The sequence below is a fragment of the Amblyomma mixtum genome, chromosome 4 (assembly GCF_055824585.1).
Source record: "Amblyomma mixtum isolate Tamu chromosome 4, ASM5582458v1, whole genome shotgun sequence".
Classification (NCBI taxonomy): Eukaryota; Metazoa; Arthropoda; class Arachnida; order Ixodida; family Ixodidae; genus Amblyomma; species Amblyomma mixtum.
The window spans coordinates 98,777,715-98,796,091 of record NC_143015.1 but is presented as its reverse complement, the minus strand read 5'-3'; the positions used below and the strand labels follow the sequence as shown (position 1 = coordinate 98,796,091).

Genomic DNA, 18,377 nt, shown 5'->3' with positions numbered 1-18,377 from the left:
CCTCTGGAGGCGAGGTTGCTTCTAAGCGCAATGACAAAGATCCTCCATCGACGAGTACTCAAGACCATGCCTCAACTACGACGACAACACCGACGACGACGACACCGACGACGACGACGCGGCCAGACTTGAAGCTTTTACCGCTGCCCAGTGAAGAAACGTCGCAGTACGCACACCGCAGCCTCACTACTCGACGAAGCCGAGATCGGACACCGAAGACAACGTACAATACGAGAACGCGAACAAGTGACCTTGAAGTTACGGTCGATGGTCACGCGGGTACTGCCTTGGTGGACACGGGAGCTGACTACTCTGTCATGAGTGGCCCACTCGCTGTCCGACTCAGGAAGGTAACAACAACCTGGGATGGCCCGCTGATCCGCACCGCAGGTGGCAACCTGATTACGCCGTCAGGACGCTGCACCGCGAGAGTTACTGTAAATGGGAGAACCTATGCGACAACCTTCCTGATCCTACAGCAATGCTCGAGAGACGTGATTTTGGGAATGGACTTCCTGAACGAACATCGGGCGATCATCGACCTTCGATCTAAGTCGATCAAGCTTTCCCCGGAAAAAGCCATACCTGTTGCGACGGGCGCGACTCATCACGTTGCCTTAAACGTCCTCGATGAAGCATTGAGCGTGCCGCCCCGATCAAGTGTTCTCGTCGGCATAGGTACTGGAGACATCGAAAATGCCGAAGGCGTTATCGAGGGGAACACCCAGTTACTCCTGGATCGAGGATTGGGCGTCGCGAGGGGAGTCGCCGAAATCCGAAATGGCCAAGCCCAGGTGTTGCTAACCAACTTCACGGAAGAATACCGGCACGTCAGTTACAGAGTACCATTTGTAAGGACTAACTATGGAACCGAAATGCTTTCATATTTAATTCCCAGTCTTCTAAATCAACATACACAGGCCATAGAAATTATTCAGAAATCTGTTTCCCAAAAGTCATTCAATAGAAATGCTAAAGCTTACCTCCTTTCTCGCCCGAATGATTAAAATTCTTGATGTCCCTGTTTTTCCGTCAACTCTTTGAATTCTCGTGTTTTTCTTGTTGTGATGTGTCTTGTAAATATTTACTTTAATTATGTCATTGCAAAAGTATGCACCTTCCTCCTACTTTTACCTTGTATAATTATGTGTTGTTTTTTCTAATGAGAGTGTATGAAGCTCTTGCTTCTTTTGCCGCTTGTATAATTATGTGTTGTTTTTTCTAATGAGAGTGTATGAAGCTCTTGCTTCTTTTGCCGCTTGTCGTGAGCATTGTGTCGGGTGCTTGGGCCCCGTCAGGCAGAGTGCATCTGCCTTTTGCCCCTGCATCCGAGACCTTGTTGTCTAAATAAAAAGATCTATCTATCTATCTATCTATCTAAACAAAGGTACGACTATCGCTTTCCTCGACGAGCTGGCAGACATCAGAGACGTATTTGCCCTACCCGACCAACCCGCAGAACCATCTGACCAAGGCCATCAACCCACGTTCGACATCAACCCGGCATTACCCCGGAGCAGACAAGACCAAATACGCAGTCTTCTTCAAAGGTACACCGATTGCTTCTCATCAGCATCGAATGTGCGACGAACCCGGCTTGCCAAGCACCGCATTGTCACAGACGAACACGCACGACCACTGCGACAGAGCCCCAACCGCGTATCGCCGCTAGAACGCCAAGCTATCCGCAAGCAAGTTGAGGAAATGCTTCGTGACGACGTCATACAGCCATCGAGGAGCCCCTGGGGAGCACCGGTCGTCCTAGTGAAAAAGAAAGACGGCACCCTTCGCTTTTGCGTCGATTACCGCCGCCTGAACAACATTACGAAGAAGGATGTCTACCCCCTCCCCCGCATCGACGATACACTGGACCGGCTGTGTAACGCTAAGTACTTCTCATCGATGGACCTGAAGAGCGGCTACTGGCAAATTGAAGTCGACGAAAGAGATCGCGAGAAGACTGCGTTCATCACGCCAGACGGACTCTTCGAGTTCAAGGTGATGCCATTCGGCCTCTGCTCTGCCCCAGCGACGTTCCAGCGAGTAATGGATACGGTGCTCGCAGGCTTGAAGTGGCAGATTTGCCTAGTCTACTTAGATGACGTCGTTGTCTTCTCCTCAAGCTTTGAAGACCACCTCAGAAGGCTTCGGATAGTGCTGAAAACGATCAAGTCTTCAGGCCTGACACTGAAACCAGAGAAGTGCCACTTCGCCTACGAGGAGCTGCTATTCCTTGGTCACGTCGTAAGCAAGGATGGAGTTCGCCCAGACCCCCAGAAGACGGCTGCGATCGCAGAGTTTCCACAGCCTAATGACAAGAAGGCTATACGCAGATTCCTTGGATTGTGCGCTTATTACCGACGATTCGTCAAGAACTTTTCGCGCATCGCTGAACCTCTGACTCAACTTACCAAGGCTGACGTGCCTTTTAAATGGGGAAGGCCACAAGAGGAAGCTTTCAACGAGCTGAAGCGCCGCTTACAGTCCCCTCCTGTGCTCGGGCACTTTGATGAAAACGCCGAAACCGAAGTTCATACCGATGCAAGCGGAGTGGGCTTAGGAGCGGTCCTCGTTCAGAAAAATGGCAGACAGGAGAAAGTTATCGCGTACGCTAGCCGTTCACTGTCGAGAGCAGAAGCCAACTATTCGACGACAGAGAAAGAATGTCTCGCCATTATTTGGGCCACGTCCAAATTTCGCCCCTACCTATACGGACGACCATTCAAGGTTGTGAGCGATCACCATGCTCTGTGCTGGCTGGCCAATTTGAAAGATCCCTCCGGCCGCCTTGCTCGTTGGAGCCTGCGTCTTCAAGAATTCGACATAACTGTAGTCTATAAATCTGGCCGCAAGCATTCCGATGCAGACTGCTTGTCACGAGCCCCTGTCGACGCAGCACCCGAAGAGGAAGACGACGACGCTTTCTTAGGACCGGTAAGCGCCAGCAGTTTCGCGCAGCAGCAGCACTCGGATCCTGACTTGCAAAGCCTAGTTGATTATCTGAAAGGCAAGACCGCATCGCCTCCCCGAGGGTTCAAGCGGCAACTGTCGTCCTTCGTCCTTCACAATAATGTCCTCCTGAAGAAGAACTTCGCGCCGAACAGGACAGTGCATCTTCTTGTCGTGCCCAAAAATCTCAGGCAAGAAATTATGCAGGCATGTCATGATGAGCCGACTGCAGGACATCTCGGGATTGCTCGCACGTTGCACCGCATCCAGGAGAAGTACTATTGGCCACGGCTAGCTACCGACGTTTCCCATTACGTGAAAACGTGCCGTGAGTGTCAGTGACGCAAAACGCCTCCGACTAGACCAGCCGGACTCCTGAACCCCATACCACCGCCAACTAAGCCCTTTCAGCAAATAGGGATGGACCTCCTCGGCCCCTTTCCGACCTCTTCATCAGGAAACAAGTGGATCATCGTGGCCACCGACTACATGACCCGCTACGCCGAAGCAAAAGCGTTGCCTAGAGGTACCGCAACAGAAGTCGCAAAATTTTTTGTCGAACAAATTCTCCTGCGACACGGCGCCCCGGAAGTGCTCATCACAGACAGAGAAACGGCGTTTACAGCGGAGCTGACGCAAGCCATTTTAAACTACAGCCAGACAAGCCATCGGAGGACAACTGCCTATCATCCACAAACCAACGGACTCACAGAGCGTCTGAACAAGACCATCGCAGACATGCTCTCCATGTACATCGACGCCGAACACAAGACATGGGACTCCATTCTGCCCTACGTGATCTTCGCTTATAATACTGCCGTCCAGGAGACAACCAGGTTTACCCCATTCCAGCTGGTATACGGCAGGAAGCCCACGACCACACTGGACGCAATGCTCCCTCACGTTTCCGACGAAAACAACCTCGACGTCGCCGCCTACCTTCATCGCGCCGAGGAAGCCCGAAGACTTGCGCGGCTTCGCATTCAAGACCAGCAGCACACCGACGCCCGACGCTACAATCTGCGCCGACGAGACACGCATTACAAGCCAGGTGATCGGGTTTGGATATGGACGCCAGTTCGCCGCCGTGGATTGAGCGAAAAGTTGCTGCGACGCTACTTTGGCCCGTACAGGGTTCTCCGTCGCATCGGTGACCTCGACTATGAAGTCATCCCCGATGCCACGACAGCATCTCAGCGACGCCGCCCACGCCCGGAAGTCGTACATGTCGTACGCCTGAAGCCATATTGTGAACGCTAAAGGACTCGGAAGTTTCATTTTCCGTGTTTATTTTCATTTTAAAGCATCGAGACGATGCTTCTTTGGAAGGGGGGTAATGCCACGTATCATTGCAGTGTTTGTTCGTTCACGCTCAAGGCTGAAGGAAAGGGCTGTTATCATTTTTGTTCGTGACGCGAGAAGCGACCAGCCTAATCTCGATTGTTCACAGCCATGAACAGCTGCACCTACTTGCTTCTAGATTACTCTAGATGATCTCGACCTATTATCATAGAGTAACATAAAAGTAAAGAGCGGACACTCGGGCCCTTTCGCGGCCGAGTTCGGCGCTTCCCCGTTTCCGCCAGATGGCACTGAACGTGCAAATAAAAAAAAAAGAAAGGTAGTATGGTCTTGGCATGTCTTGGCTTCCTTCTGCGGAGTGACTGACGCGCTCATTGTCACCCTGACAGAATGCACGTAGTAGGTTCACTGCCGCTTGCCAAGCGCACGCGATGCGTGGCATAACGCCTTTGCGGCTTGTGGGTGACGTGTTCGCCGCGGCGTCCAGGCAAGCGATCAAAGCCAAACGCTTTTGACGAGCGTTGCACGTCGAAACCTGGATAATCGTTGCGTGCTCCGTAATCGTCACGCTGGTAGCCGGCTGCTCAGCTGGGCAATGTGACACCGCCTCCTCCGCGAGAGTGGAGAACGCACAAGACGCAATGAAAGTAGAGCCTCCAAGATTCCTGTTGTGGTCTATCATCTCTGAGGCCAGTGCGTTTCCCCGGGTCCGCTAGGTGCGCTGTGCACAAAAGTCGGCCGCTGGGGCCTACGGGAGTGTCCGCTCTTTACTTCTATATTACTCTATGCTATTATCTCGAAGTTTCCTTGCCGGCTTTAAATTGAACGATGCCGCGAGCAGCGGGCATTCGCAGTTCGACGACCGACGAGCACGCTTGTTGCTTACGCCGCCGCCGAGTGATTCAGTTCTTTTGCGGGCGCAGGTCAGCCGAAATAAAGAGCTTCGTTTCGAAGACTGGTTGGTGTCTTCCTGACTGCTGGACTGCCGTCACTACAACGTGACAATAGTCATCTTCACGTTTCGACTCCTTGACCTGAAAATTTGGGGTGATTATGGTACCTATGCGCCTGCGAATTTGTAGGGCTACTTCGCAGGAAATGGTATGTCAAACACGAATACCAGTTCACTCATAGGGTAAAACATTAGCTCGCCCATCGTCACCACACACCTGAGCGGCTGACAAAGACATTCCCTTAGTGTGACTGTATGACAGTGCACTGCAACTGCTGCACACACAGGCGTGCTTGGCATTACAAAAAAAAAACAAAGAGAAGAGCAGAGAAAGGAGCTTGCGAATTTTATTTGCAATTTCTCCGTAAGCGTGACGCGGTAAAAATCTTCGGCAGCTGCAAATCAGTAATACTCCAAAACCAGTGCAGTAGTTCTGTTTGGTTCATCAAGGTTTAACATCCCAAACCGACTCAGGCTATGAAGGATGCCATAGTGAAGGGCTCCGGAAATTTCGACCAACTCGGGTTCTTTACCGTGCACTAACGTCGCACAGTACACGGGCGTCCTTTGGGTCAACAGCCAAGTGCCATAACCACTGAGCCGCCACGGCGGCAAAAAAAAATATTGTGTATTAATCTATATGTAACTACCAAAGGTGTGCTGGACTAGTTCGTATAGTATAGCCAATTTTAAAAGATAAGCGCTGTTCACGACTAGGTTTATTAGAACTTTTTTCAGACAAAAACGTACCTGCTCAGTGGCAGTCAACATCAACTTGTACAGCACTGACTAAAGCCCGAAAACAAGAAGAAAACAATTGCGAGGGTACAATCATAGGAACTATGTCACATGCAAACACTTCCAATGATCCCAAAGCGCCCCAAAACCACCAAATCATTTTGCACGCAAACAGCAACTCTTTTGAAGCACTGTCACATATTTAACTCACGTACTATTTGTCCTGCCAAGTTTGTCTTCCTGTGTCTTTTCTCAAGCTTGCAAAAATGGGTATCAGTATGCAGCATTGCGACCGTATATAGCGCAGTAAACTCGCGAATGGGAAGCTAATTCGTTTTTTTTAATGACGCGAGGTGTATTTTACGGCTAGCACATCCCAAATTCGTCATTTTCATCATCACCAGCCTTATTACCCCCACTGCAGGGCAAAGGCCTCCCCCATTTCTCTCCAATTAACTCTTTCCTATGCCATATGCGGCCACTGTATCCCCGCAAACTTCTTAACCTCATCCGCCCACCTAACTTTGTGCCGCACCCTGCTACGCTTGGTTTCTCTTGGAATCCACTACTTTACCCTTAAGGACCGGAGGTTATCTTGCCTTCGCTTTACATGCCCTGCCCAAGCCCATTTCTTCCTCTTGGTTTCGACTAGGATGTCATTAATCCGCATTTGTTCTCTCACCCACTCCCAAATTCGTGCTTCCCTGAAAATATCAGGCAGTGAAAAAATCACCACGAAATTACACACTATTAGCATACTGTGTACAGTGTTAACGCTGCCGTTTATTTATTTATTTATTTATTCAATAAACCCCTAAAGGCCCTCAATCGAGGGTATTACATAGGGGGGAGCAATGACACACAACGCAAAATAAGAATGAGCAAGCACCAAGGTGCAATACATAAATACAGAAAGCACAAGTAGAAAACAAAACAAGAAAAAACAAAAACCTGTAGTATACATTGTAATTTACGTGAAAAAAGAACAGATAGTTTTTAGAGGCATAACAACCGCTGGAACAAAACAAAGTAATAAAACAGCTGAATGCAGCAAGTGGTACACTCAATTAGTAAAGCTAAACAGACATTTGGGTTAGAAGGTCCTGAAACTTGTTAAGATCCCTTTAAGAAGCGATGTGTGATGACAGATTATTCCAGTCGACTATAGTACGCGGTACGAAAGAGTTAGCAAAAGCAAAAGTGTGGCATGATATGCGTTTAACTTTCAGCGGGTGCTCGTGACGTGGAAAAAAAGATTCAGGTGATTGAAAAAAATCGTTATGGAGCAGAACATGATGGTAAAGTTTATGGAAAAGGGTCAAGCGTGATAGTTTGCGGCGATGTGATAACGTATCAAGTTCGGCTCGAGCCTTTAGTGCGGTGACGCTAGTATGACGAGAATAATCAGAAAAGATGAATCTAACTGCACGGTTTTGCAAAGATTCCAAGTCACCAATAAGGTATGCTTGATCCGGGTCCCAGATGGCCGACGCATATTCAATTTTAGGCCGTATTAAGGTAACGTATGCTCCTTTTTTAGGTGAAAAGGCGCTTGTTTAAGGTTACGTTTTAGAAGACCCAGAGAGCGGTTAGCAGCTGCAAGAATATGGCTAAGATGGTAATTCCATGTTAAATTAGACTGAAGGTGTAGTCCCAAATACTTGTAGGAAGTAGAAAGTTCAACCGGATTATTAAAGGGGCTGCGAAACACTGCCTGGGGGAATACCGGCTATACTTCAGGTGGGTTCTTTATGTCACACAGATGCTGACTTAAAAAGAATTACAGGAATCGATGCACAGGAACAGGAGTTATTCAGTGAAGAAATTTTAAAATACAAGCAAACAAAACGCTGCCCTCAACTCGATTTTGGCGGGGCTTCCCACTCCTATTTCGCCATCCCAATGACGGCACCTGGCGCACCCAATCAAAACAGCCAGCCAGAGCACGTCGCGGAAGTTTGTACTCCATGGTTGCCTGCTCTCTGTAACTCGTTCTTGCTGAGACTGGCAGCGTTGTTTCTAGAGTTACTGTATATGCTACCTAGTTGTTTCCATGCCAGAGCGCCTCTGGTGGTGTACTTTTATTTTACTTGCTTTGCAGGGCTTTTATCTAAGACAAACAAGTTGTTTTTGTTGATCTAATATAAAACGCAGACAGGTGACAAAATGTGTCTATTTATTCACACAATTTGTATATATACTGTTTGTCCGATCATCAAGCTCGCGCCAGGTGATGTCATATCCGCTGCTAAAAACCCCTCACTGTGTGGCGACACCATCAGAGCCATGAAGTTGTTTTTGGGAGGACGTTAAAATATTAAAAAACGGAATATACGCGGTATTACCGACGCTAATAGCACCATTATAACTCACTGTATGCAATCAACAGGCAAAACAGTTAACTAAGATTGTGTTTCTGAGCCCCTTTGAGGAGAGTGTAAGATGTCGGGATGCGGCAAAACTTGCGAATGAAAGACACAAGTTTAGTTTTAGAGGAATTAAGGGTCATTATTCAAGAACAACACCAGTTACTAATGGAATCTAAATCAGTTTGCAAATATTGGCGGTCAGAGTCGTTAGAAATGCTACGGTATATAACACAGTCATCAGCGAATAATCTGATTTTGGATGATACGCAGGCGGGTAAGTCATTTATGAAGATTAGAAAAAGTAAAGGTCCTAAAACGCTTCCCTGGGGAACACCGGACGAAACGGGTGAGGAAGACGAAAGATGATTATTGACAGAAATGAACTGAGATCGACATGGAAGAAAAGCTTTAACCCAGGCAATAACATCGGAATGAATGTTCAAGTGGGTTAGTTTGAGCAAAAGTTTGTGATGGGGGACCCGGTCAAATGCTTTAGAGAAGTCAAGGAATAGCGCATCGACTTGTTTGCCTGCGTCCACTGATGAAAAGAGGTCGTGAGTGAAGCCGGAAAGTTGAGTGTCACATGAGAAACCCTTTCGAAATCCATGTTGGTATTTGAATATGATGCTGGTGTGCTCAAGACAGCTGATAATATTAGTGTAAACAACATGTTCCATTAGCTTAGATATGGAGCTAGTTAAGGATATTGGACGATAGTTGAGAGGATACGACGTCTGACAGAAACACCCGCCCACGGTCGCTCAACAGTTCACGCGGTGCTCCGTGCCGAAGTATAGAGTGGTCACCAGATTTGAATATGGGGATTACTTTAGCTACGCGCCAATCGCTGGAGAGTACTGAATAATTTACCAGAGTACTGGAGAATTTCCGTGAAGGCGACATTCTAGAGGCGTGTGGACTGTGCGATGTCAGTGCACGTTAAAGAACCCCAGGTGGTCGAAATTTACGGAGCCCTTCACTACAGCATCCCTTATAGCCTGAGTTACTTTGGGACGTTAAGCCCCATAAACCATAAACTGATACCTGCCTACTAAGTCAGCAGTTGGAGGCCATAATTCTGAAGCCAGCGGATAAACCTTAATCGGTAGGATGGATCTTAATTCTGCTCTTCTGTACGCTGCCCAGTTCATATCAAGCCAGCGTATCTGGCAGGTCACTTATTTCACAGACGACAAATTTCGTAAGAGGAAATTTCAAGCCGCGGTCTTGTTTACGTCATTCAGAATGGTCGTAATTAAGGCAACACATTCTCGCATAATTTAGTCCTCTTTAACACGGCCGCAATCACATCTTGGCTACATTGGCGTTGTGTTGGCTCTGGCGTTGTGTTGCTTTCAGTGGCGCATAAGCATCTGAGGCTATCATGCGCCAAGCTCACGGCTAGTTTAAAGGCTGCATGATTCAGCAGAACGTATATGTTTACATGTAAAACTCGATGAGACGTGCCGCGTTCTTTACGCGATTTAGCCGCGGTGCTGTGCTTGTTTGTGCCACACGTAAAATTGTCCGGTATGCCGAAAATAGGCTGCACGCTTTCTGCTTCAGTTGCCACTTTGTGAAAATTCGTCTTTGTAATAAAGAGACTTAAGACTGCACTTCACCACGTATTGTTAGTGGAAGTGAAATAACGATATGCTACTTTTAATGGTAATAGTTCTTGATAGGCGTTGGTATTGCACATCAGGTTGCATGGCATCACATGTTTGTGACAACGACATAAAGCAATAAAAAGGACCTTTTCAATAGCACTACGTTTCTCTCGATATCAGGCACTGTTGCAGCAAAGCCGATGGACGCGGCTTTTTCGTTGTCATGGAAACGGAGGCACCAAAAACACCCAGGCATACCCCGCCACCTGGCGTCAGCCAGGACAGACGACAGAGCCAACTGAGCTTCGCAGCGTCGCTCAAGCCAGCTGAGATCGAACAACATGTCCACGCAGAGTGACGAGTACACCCCAGCCGTCATCGAGGAAAGCGAACGGTGAGCCTTTGCCTCTCTAGACCAACGTAGTAGAGAGGAGCTCTCCTCCTTGCTCTGGCTGTAATTCGTACTTCAGTGAGCAAAAAAAAGTGCATTGCGTGCCAACTGCGACAGCCATGACGTCAAACCAAGCAAAACTGTGGCTTTTCGCTTGTATATGCAGGCTTAACCAGAGCTAAGCCAATGCCTAATTTTATTAAAGGGTACAAGCATCATTCCGGCCTGATGCTCGACTTAAGTGGAGGAAAATGCTGAACAGTCCTCGTCCCCTGACTTTGTGCTAGAGCAAAAATGCGATAGCCTTTCCCTATCTTCTTTTTCGCCTTCCATTTTTTTGTGTTGCTCGTTTTTTATTTTCTGTGTTTTAATTGTTTCCTTTTATTTTGTTTTTGCGGACACCACTGATGAGCCAGTTTAGCTAATATATGGATTGTTGTGTGGCTAGTGTGGATTGGAAATGGACCTGTCTTGCCGGACGAACACCACTCGTGGGAAAAGAAAGGCTTTCGCCTTAAAATGGCGTTATCGCAGCACCATGGAACGACGGTTGCACCATTGCACCTACGTAAGGATATGTCGAGGACTACTATGTGAGGCCTGCTCCCTGGTGCATATTGTTATCAGTGGTAGCCAGAGGGAAGATTCCCGCGAAGCGAAACAGCCTTCCAAATGAGACGTAGACGGTAGTTTTGAATTACGTGAGCAGTTGTGAAGAGACTCTGATCACGGCTCCTTCTGGCTCTGTTTGTCATGAAGGCGCGCATTTATATGTGAGAAAATTTGATCGAAATTGCCGCATCACTGGTCACAAAGGCCGAAGAAGGCTGCAGCACCACCGTTTGCAAGTGAATACTGATAGTAGCCAGGCTTCGGAGATCCGAGCTGCCAAAACCTTCTTCGAAACTCGAGTATGCTTGTGTAACCGGTTGGTCATGGCCACACCACATCATTCTGGTGAGAAAACGTCCTATCGTAGTGAAAGCAGTGTCTTCATCTTTTGAACACAGCAATATATTACAAACCCTACAATACTGGACAAAAAGATTTTTGAGCGGGAAACCTTTTATGAATGCAATTTTTTAAAGATAAGGTGAGAATTAACTACAACAATCAATAGATCCAGAGATCACCCGGCGGCTGTCTTGAATTTTTTTCTATTTACATTTTTGCTATCCTCAACAGTATTCACTACTGCTTTTCTATGGGAGCCTTAAATGTTCAATGCATCAATGGAAAAATTTTAAAAGAAAATTGTTGCTACATATCAGAAGAATGTATTGTTACCTTTTGATATTTCTGTAAAAGTATCTTACAATTTTCCCGTTTTCAAATGTTTGCCTGAAATTGCTAGACATGTTAGTGTTCATTTGATGAAGAAACGAGCTCTACTGACTTTTCCGGCGACACTTCACCTCCGCACTAAGCTCACATGCGTATTATCTTAAGATGCTCGTCAAACTGGATAACACTGAATCTGAGACTTGCAGCAAGGCTGGGGCTAAAGAGAGCAGCCAGAGATGACTACGACTGCCACGTGGGTTTTGGAAGTATTAGCTCCCGCGTATCCTCAACGTGCTCAAATGGAAAGGGAAGGGAGTGAGCATACGAATTTTGCATTTTAAGGAGCATTCGGAGATTCCTGAAACTAACTCCAGTCACGGCGGGCGTCCCCCTTATGGACATAAATGAGTGACCGCTTGTGACGTACTGTCACACGTGTCTGTGACGTATATCTACCGAGAGGCGTCCCATAACTCTACTCAGGGGTACTAAATTCTTCCATTGGCATCAACACTACGCAGAACAGGCACACTCCGAAATTCGCATGAACACAGCAGTGAGCGTTCGGGGTACTACTTATACATTAGACGTTGTGTTGCTACAGCTTGTTGTGGAATTGCTTGCGGCATGTTTTGTGCCCTTAGGTTGGCTACATTATTTTCCACGCTCACCGCAGGAATGCATTGCCTCTTCATCATCCCAGCCTATTGCCAACCAGTGCCTTAACTTGGTTGAATGCGAAGCCTAAATTTAAGTTATTCCTTATTAGTATTTATAAAGCTTTTTATAAATGACCAGGTTCACTTCTAGTAAGTTATTTACTCCCAATGGTGCATACTAATTATGTTAGATTATTTTTATCCGATTTTATTCGATTATTATTTAATAGATCTACAAATGACATTGAAGTAAAGTGCGATCTTTCCATTGCTCATATCTCCTAATAGGTGGGCCCAATACGCCCCCTGTGCTCTGGGAACACATTGTGACCTCTTTCTAAAAATTTAATATTGGCACGGAAAATCAGAAAAGAAAAGATAATATAACATGGCAAGGTGCTACAGGCCAGCGTGCTGTGCGATATCTGTGCATGTTAAGGAACCCCAGGTGGTCTAAATTAGCCGGAGCCCTCCACTACGGCGTCCCTCATAGCCTTAGTCACTTTGAGACGTTAAACCCCCATAAACCATAAACCACATAATATAACAAGCACCTCGGGAGCGAAAAAGTGCAAAGCATCCTGTTACACTAAGCAGCTGGAAGAATTTCATTCCCGCCTCCAACTCTGTGGGCATAGGTGCCCTTTCTCTTCTGGTGGAAGATTAGTCGCTCTGGATGCATATGCAGTGCTAGCCTGGTGCGGCTCCACTAGGTCGAGATTACGGCTGTCCCGCTCGGAACGTCGCAGTCATTTTCTCATCGTCTGCGCGAAAGCCCCGGTGTGCAGACAGGGCACCAGTTTTGTATACCACAAAAAAATAATTATCAGTGGCTTAGCTCTGCTATGCCAGGATATATGTAGCAGGAGGTGAGGGCGAGGTGTCCACATCTCGGTGGACAGCTGAACCAGAGGAAAGGCGCAAAACTGCCTGTCTCTTGGAACAGTGGACACATCAACCGTGCTTTAAGCGACTTGGCGGTAGTAACAGGTTCGTTGCTTAATGAGGCAGTTCTTGCATGTCGTACAAACCCTCCTTGTACAAACCCTCTTCACGGCTCCACCTTCTTCGCCCCACTCAGACACCGCCAAACTCAACGTTTCACGCATGTCGCTTCTTACCGGCGTCAGATATTTCAAGTGCCATAGTGTATCTGCCCTCGCTTCGGCGAGCGCGGCTTCGGCCGCTTATCTGTTTTTTGAGCAGGGTCCGCTCCGGCGGACGCAGTTCTTGCTGCGACCCGCGTCTTTTCTTTCCTTTTTCTCTTTCCTCTGATCTTTTGACTCTCCTCTATCTGCACGTGGCAGCGGTGGTGGTTTGGCTCGAGCCAGTAGGCAGGCCTGTGCAATTTCTTTTTCGTCCTTCTCTAAGTCACAACAACAACAACAACACAACAGACGTCGCACACATACCCAAGTAGATGGTTCACAAAGTCGGCCTGAAAGGCACGAGTCGCATTGGCACTTTCACTGAGTTTCACCGTATTGTCCGCTGATCGGCGAGTCTTGACATCGTCTTGAGGCTGCTGCTGAAAGACCCCGGCACGCCGCTCAGTCTCCTCGCAACGCCACTTTGCTAGGCATTCCTCTCGTTGCTGTGGTGTCTCCGCTGCGCGCTTGGTCTTAGCCTGCTCGTTCTTTCTCTGGTTAACCGTTAACTGCCAGGCAACCACTTCGGTATCCGGCGAATTCAACTTTTTCGCTCTTCTGCGCCACTCAGCAGCGGCTTTGCTTTCCTTCTCCATGGCGGTAGCCTGGCTGTCGTTCGTCATCATTCTCTGCTTCTTCTTATCGGCTCCGCCACACCAGCTGCGCACCTGTGACGTCACTCACTCCTCACGCATGCGCAGCTTGGCTCATCCACGCTCACGTAAAGCAGCTCATCCACGGCCAGTGTAGCTTACACTACAAAAATTTCTCCGCTGCAGGCTTCCAATGCAGGCATAAAGTTTTCTGATGCATTGTTGTTTTGAGACTCGAAGTGCTATCATCTTGGTCCACAATAGGACATTGTCTGCCATCTACAGAATGATTCGCATAGCAAGATAAAAGGCGTTCTCTTTATAAACGGAGGCGTTTTTTTTTCTCGTTAAGGTCAAAATTATTAACAATTTATATGGCATTTACCGCTTAATTCTCTGCGCTACGTAAACTTCCTTACCGGCAACCCCGGCCGAAGCAGTCACATTTCGCTGAGGCCTAGAGGCAGAAACACCCGTCCGCTGGCAGTGAAATTTCAAGAATTGCGGGTGGTACAAAGTATTCTAGAGCCTTCTACTTGTAGCCTATGTGCGCTTTCCGGTCATCAAACCCCGCACATAACCAAAATTTAGAGGTGAGAACGTTTATGTAAAATATCAGAATAGATAGACAGAATGGCTAGGTGTCAGATATGCAAGGTGACTTTTTGATCATTTTCAGATTTTTATCTGTATAACTGTGAGAGATACACTGATGCACTCTGTGCACGTGAACGGCTCAGCATGGGGGATATTAGTGCAGCGGCAATGAAAAGAAACGTGCCATCTATGAGCGCGCTTTTTACCTTGTTGGTGAGTGCTAAAATAAAGGCGTTGCCGTCCTCGAATGCTTCATCAAATTGTGGCTGAGTGTCTTTTTGTTGCCACGTAAATAAAAGCATAATGAAAACAATACGACACCGGAGCATGTAGACAGCGCTCTGCTCCCGTTTCTTTCAATCGCCAGTTTGTTTGCTGTGAATCAAAAGACGATTAGATGTCTAAACACAAGCAATAAACTTTTTTATTTTTGGTTTTAGGAGCCAAAATCATACTACGAATGAACATGAAGGGTGAGTCCTGTTTTTATGTTTTTTTTTTATCGCCAGTGTCGCTCGAAATATTGAACGTCAAAACTTCTTTTAAAGCGCGTTTAGTTGGCTTTGCCGCACTGCATATTTATAAAGCGGCGTCGCTGTCCGCGGTATTGTCACAGCATCGACGCAGTATCAATATACAAACGGCGTCCTTATGCATTTGCTTATATTATGCGGTTAAAACCCTTTTCAGCTTAACCCCATCGCCAATTTCCACACTCTTGAAGGCGCGGAGAGACCCATTTTATAGTGTGATAGAGAAAGTTGGCGTTCAGCCTCAGTCTATCGAAAAGGTGAAATAGCTGAGAAGTCGATCTCAAATTTCGCATTAGGAAGCGATGTAATCGTTGGCAATTTTGGTGCGAAAGCAACACTCCGACAGCCAAAGCGAGACCTCACCGCCACCGGTGGTCCGTACGGCGCCACCTTGTGACTGCATCCGGTTCCAATAGGCTACTTTTTTTTTCACTCTATGCAGGTTATTCTGGCAACCTTAAACGTTGTAGTACACTCCGTGACTTGAGTGTAATTGGGCGGTCATGGGCTCTAGCTTCAGAGATCAGCTGACCCAGGGCGGTTTCCACATAGAAACCTGGATCCTTAGTGTTCTGGCTTCTACGTGGAAACCAACAAGGGTTGCGATACTTGTGGTTTATTTTGTTGCCTTTTCTGGCTTTTCTGGCATCTTGTCCACGTGTGCGCAGGACATAGAGGAAAAAAAGCCAACATAACTGTATTCACAAAAACTTGGAGGATACACTTTAGCTCCGCCTAAGAGTATGACGCGTTATCGTAATGAGTCAATCCCCATACTCCCCAGAAGTTCGTTCTCTGTATTCACAGATCCCTGGAAGTCCTCATACCCCTCCTGGTGCAGCTTTTAAGCGATGTGCCACTGCCCTGCGATGGCAGGTGCACCCAGCGGGGGCCTTGTGTGGCCCAGGTTGATCTTCCCTAGTGATTACTCATTAACTGCTACCTGCCACAGTGGGCAGTTCGCTTGCTATCCGTTGACACGTTGTGATGATTCCGCAAGGTCACCTGACCTAGGTGGCCCACCTGCCTCCTAGGTTTCTCTCTGGGCGCCACCTGCCATAGTCATGCACATGGCACAGCGTGTATCTGGGCGTGTACCAAGATATAGCTTCATATATCTCACTCCTGACGCAACATACAGTGCTGCTCAAACTACTACAATTTCATTGTTGCATAAGGTTTGCTTTTTCAAGAGTTTCTTTCACGAACTTCTTTGCAGTTGTTCCCGCCTAGCGACTTTCGAGCATGCCTCATTTCATCTGCTGTTTTCTATGTTCTTCACGTATGGGGCGAAGAGACCTGACTTTTGGTCATTACTGCGCAGCCCGGAATGCACCAGCGGGTCATTGATGTAGCTCTTCTGGATGCCGACTGCGTCATTTGGCACACCTGCATCGCGTGAGGGCTTCGTTCTGGCCGGGCAGTCCTGCAGCCTTTGTCACACTACTCGAGCGGGGTGAGGAGAAAATGGCGGTGAAAAAAACCTGTCCGCTGTCTAGTAGATGCTCTTGCATAATCTTAACCAACCTGCAGTCCCACTGAAGTTTTGAGTATATATTTTGAGTGCATCCTTACTCTTTAGTTTCCTTACGGTGCAGTATGCTCATGACTGCCTGGTCTGACGAAAGGGGATGAGTGCCTTGCTCTCTTTTTGACTGACTTGTTCGATGCGAGCCACGCTTTGTATCTTAATGCATGCGTTTTTTTTCTCTTTTTGTAACCTGCTAGTTGCCGTGTGATTTTCCTGACTTACCCTTAGTGCCCATCCTGCTTGGACCTAAACATGGTCCGCAGTATGTACATAAATAAATACATAAAAATAAATAAACACTGACCAGGAGCGAAGTCGAGCCAGAAAGGACCGAAACCAAAGCTTGCATAACTGTGATCCTGTCAAGAAATGCTGTGGGAAAGAAATGCCACATTAGTTGCTACGTAGCCTTGAAATATGCCGTATTTAAACAATTTAAACAACCACCCCTCTGAATATGGATTCACTTTGCAACAGTGAATGGAAACGAAATCTGGATTTAATGTTGGTAACTCCTTTTTGTCTAGAAAAGAAAAGAAGTGTGTAGTTGTGCAAAAATTCAAGTTCTCTCCCAATTTATTAAACCTTTTCTCTTGGAGAGAGCAAAAACAAAATTACATGAGTGGAAATAGACACTCTCCAATACCTCGATCAGTTTGGAAAGAGCCATTGTTTCAGGTTAGTGATTGCTCAGTGCAGCAAACAGAAGGGAAAGCTGAGCAAACTTCTTGAATCTTCCTGAGAATGTATGTTCTAGTCCATCGATCGTGCTATTAATTTGGCGTGAATCCTTAAAATTGTCAAATGCTTTTGTTCTGGCCCATTCTGAAATCACTTTGCTGCCACGTGTCAGTGCAAGACAGTACTCGTCTGCAGTGCCAATGCAGGCAGAGAGACCTCCGCTCACTGCAGACCACCAGCTCGGAAGACCCTGAATGAATTGGGGTGAAGTGGGGATCGCATGTAAAATATATTGTTCGGCCTAAAGCAGCGAAATTTAGCATGCTTACTGGAGTGTGCTAAATGAATAATTACCAAGGATGACTGAAACAGCTTGAGTAGGTTGGGCATTATAATTCTTTTGAGCGTCAGTGCTCATACAAAAACAAATCGGAGTTAAAGCGGCCACTGACTGCATACAATGGCTGCTCTGATCCATGTGCCTCGGAATGTGCGGTACAGCTTGCATTGTTCATGCAATTCAGTGGTGGAGTCTCACATAAGGTGCTCTTTTTTCTGCAGTCTGGGCGAGTTGGTCAACATCTGGTCCGCATAGAATACCTGCGTAGAGCCTGGCATCAAGTCATTCTACTGCAACGGCTGGGTGAGTGATTCGTGCTCAGTAACAGTCACCAGTTATCTCGGCTGTAGTGCAGTTGAGAACGTGAAACATGCCAGCAAGAATCTGGTTTGAGAATGAGGAAGCTAGCCTCAAGAACTGGGAAACCATCAAGGAGCAGCTTCTGAATACTTCACATACGTCGAGCGAAAGGAGAGAGCCCAGCAGCTCCTTCAGTCTCGCATACAAAACCCAAACGAGACCGTTGTAGTGTACGCTGAGGAGATGCAATACAAAACCGCATACTTCCTCGAATTTTGTTCACCGTGAAAGCAACACAGGGCGAAGTATATAAAACCCTTGCACCTTGCACAGTATTCTTCCATGTACTATGGCTTATGTAACGTGGGAAAATTTTTACCAAATGTTTCATTGGACTGAC

General features: G+C 47.1%; 1 long non-coding RNA gene across 1 annotated transcript in view; it reads left to right on the top strand.

Moving 5' to 3' along the window:
- The window catches only part of LOC149347572 (uncharacterized), a 55,613-nt gene that overhangs the window by 13,774 nt on the left and 23,462 nt on the right, over positions 1-18,377 (top strand). Inside the window, exons 3-6 of the long non-coding RNA XR_016292540.1 lie at positions 10,101-10,314; positions 15,033-15,065; positions 16,450-16,581; positions 17,899-17,980. This is a non-coding gene — a long non-coding RNA (uncharacterized LOC149347572). The remainder of the gene's footprint in view (positions 1-10,100; positions 10,315-15,032; positions 15,066-16,449; positions 16,582-17,898; positions 17,981-18,377) is intronic.